This window comes from Delphinus delphis, chromosome 7 (genome assembly GCF_949987515.2).
Source record: "Delphinus delphis chromosome 7, mDelDel1.2, whole genome shotgun sequence".
Classification (NCBI taxonomy): Eukaryota; Metazoa; Chordata; class Mammalia; order Artiodactyla; family Delphinidae; genus Delphinus; species Delphinus delphis.
In genome coordinates, this window is record NC_082689.1 from 70,542,866 (window position 1) to 70,546,092 (window position 3,227).

The 3,227-nt window shown below is 38.5% G+C and overlaps 1 pseudogene; it reads left to right on the top strand.

Moving 5' to 3' along the window:
* Positions 1–216: 216 nt before the first annotated feature.
* LOC132428156 (transmembrane protein 126A pseudogene) lies at positions 217–774 on the top strand (annotated as a pseudogene).
* The last annotated feature ends 2,453 nt before the right edge of the window (positions 775–3,227 follow it).

Below are 3,227 nucleotides of genomic sequence, written 5' to 3' on the forward strand. Positions count from 1 at the left end.
GCCCAGTGCAGTGTATCAAACTTGTGCATCAATTTAAGTTTTTAAAATATCTATTCGTTTGTGTTAAGGGCATTCATTTGTTAAGTCTGAACCCTGAAACTATGCTGAAGGAGGGCTGCACCTGGATGAGTTGAGCAAAGGTTGGCGTGAGCCCTCGCATGGCTGAAGAAGACTAGAGGAAGCAGCTAGTGCTGGGTGGAAAGAGTAAGGCTCAAGATGGAAAATCATGAACCAGACGATACTGTCAAGGAGAACTTGATATCATAACCAGGAAAATGAACCAACTTGCGGAAGCAGAAAGGAATCTGCTTGAAAATGGATCGACTTATATTGGACTTAATGCTGCTCTCTGTGGCCTAATAGCAAATGGTCTTTTTTGAAGCATCTTACCTGTGACACAGGCTCCTGTAGCTGCTGGTTTACCAATGGCAGTGATCCCATTTTTGATGGCACACGTATCTTCCAAAGGTTTTGTGATTTGCGCAGCAAAACCTGTACCGTAACACATGGTGGATTGGTTAGTCTTGTTTCTGGTGACCTGTACCCTGTTTTCTTGGCTGTCCCTTGTGAATGGTGGCCTAACCAGGTATAGCTCAGCCCTGCTGCCCGAGAAAGGAAACAAATTACTGGATTAGGATGACTAAACCTGTCTTTAGAAAGATGTTATTTCTAATTTTGCTCCAGACTGGGCTTGCAGCATACCTTGGGTCTAGACAATATAAACTACTTATAAAGGCACTTTAGATACCTGAACCTGGCCTAGAAATTCAGTAATTGTTAAACACATCTGTACACAAAAATAAAGATTGTAAAAATAACCTACATCTAAGTATGAATAAAAAGACATAATTTTAAAAAATATACCATAATTTTGTTAACCTTATTATGGTATTTCTTATATTTTTAAGTCACAAGGAGTCTAAAAATAAAGTGACATGGACCCTTCTAGAATTCCAACAACCCTGACCACACATGGAGCCGCTGCACCAACTGACATCAATGAGGAGAGCGTTGATACAGGCTCTTGAAAATGGGAAGAAGCTGCGAGAGACAAATTAGGGGGACAGCTGGTGAAAGCCATGGATAGACTTAGCCAGATTCCAAAATGTTTTAAAAGCATTTCTCCAAATATCTGTCTTTTAATGTCCTAAAAAGAAAAATATTGCCTCCGTCTATGTCAACTTTTACGTTAAACTTAAGTATTTGTTCTACTGCTTTACGGAAGAAAGAATACAAGAACGTTGCCTGGCACTTGGATAACTTGAAACAATTAAATGGCAAATTGATGAAACTATAAACCTAATTGACAGTGGGCTCCAGACTGAGAATTGCAGTTCAGTTCCAATTCTTTCATTGCAAAGCTTAGTTTAACCATGCAATAGCCACAAAACTTCTATTTAGATAGCACTTTACAGTTTATAAAGCATGCTCACACATGTTATCTCAAGCACCCCCAATAGAAGAATATTACATAATGACTAGAGGGACACATTTGGCCTTTATTTTAAGGGGCAAAATTATCTTAGCCATATCTTTGGGGACTGATAATTCCACACTGCAGATGGAAGTCTGAAGGTAGAGACAAGAACCCCAAATCCTGTGGAATCTAGAAAAAGCCAGACTAACTATACAAATGTCAAGGTATACTCTGGTACCAGGTCTGTATGTACATATCTAATTTCAGCAAGCTCAAACAATTTGCCAAGGGCTGTCTGAACTCTGCGATTGTAATCTAGAAGTCAAAACTCAAAGCAAGAAGACAGGTGAGTTTCTACTTTCCCCACTCATCTCCTGGGGGGGTGGCACAATGCCAGGCTGTGTGTTCTCTCCTCCCCACATCAGGGCCCACTTAGCATCACCCAATTGCAAACCGCTACTCTCAATTTTTAGGGAAACCAAATAGTTTAAACTTCTCTGCAAAGACAATACACTACTAGAAACGTGTCTACTGTTTCCTTGGTGTCTAGTAGATTAAAAGATACTCCCTGTCCCTTTAGCCTTGCATTTTTGGAAAGTTTCTCACTTCAGATTTGGAAAGCGACAGGGAGCTCTCAATAGTTTTTAAAAGTCTCAGACATAAGTTCTTGTAGCGACGGTACCTTCTAAGAGCCTCCGTCTTGCCTCCTGCACCTTTAGAGGTGCACCCACAACAAGGACATAACAAGTCCATTTTAACACTCTATTCCTTTTGGTCTCTAATAGGAAGTTAAATTAAGAATATTAAATCCCCGTTTTTTTCTTCAAGGAGTTTTATGGGTTCAGGTGTTATTTTTAAGTCTTTAATCCATTTTGAGTTTATTTTTGTATATGGTGTGAGAAAATGATCTAGTTTCATTCTTTTACATGTAGCTGTCCTATTTTCCCAACACCGCTTATATATTACATCTTCTTTATCCATTCATCTGTTGATGGGCACTTGGGTTGCTTCTATATCTTGGCTATTGTAAATAATGCCGCTGTGAACATTGGGGTGCATGCATCATTTTGAATCAGTGTTTTCATTTTTCCTCAGATATACACCCAGGAGTGGAATTGCTGGATCACATAGTAGTTCTATTTTTAGTTTTTTGAGGAACCTCCATGATAAATAGATAAAGAAGATTTCACATATATACATACACACACACACACACACGCATGTGTGTGTGTGTGTGTGTGTGTGTGTGTGTGTGTGTGTGTAATGGAATATTACTCAGCCAAAGGAAAAAAAAAAGAATGAAATTTTACTATTTGCAACATGAATGGACCTTGGAGGGCACTATGCTTAGTGAAATAGTCAGAGAAAGACAAATACTGTATGTTATCACTTATATGTGGACTGGAAAAAGTAAAATAAATGAATGAATATAACAAAACAGAAACAGGCTCATCGATATAGAGAACAAACTAGTGTTTGCCATGGGGGAGGGGGATTGGGGAATGGAGAAAATAGGTAAAGGGGATTAACAGGTAAAAACTACCAGTTATAAGATAAATAAGTCACGAGGATGTCATGTACAACACAGGGAGTACAGTCAATAATATTATAAGAACTTTGGTGTGTAATCTGTAGAAACATTGGATAACCATGTTGTACACCTGAAGGTAATATAAGATTGTAAGTCAACTATACTTCAATAAAAATGTTAAATCCCCTCTATGTACTCAAAATTTTGAGAAGTAAATTCAAGATGGCAGCATTAATGAGTCTGTTTTCCTCCCTTAGGTACCCAGATGTTGAACCTGGG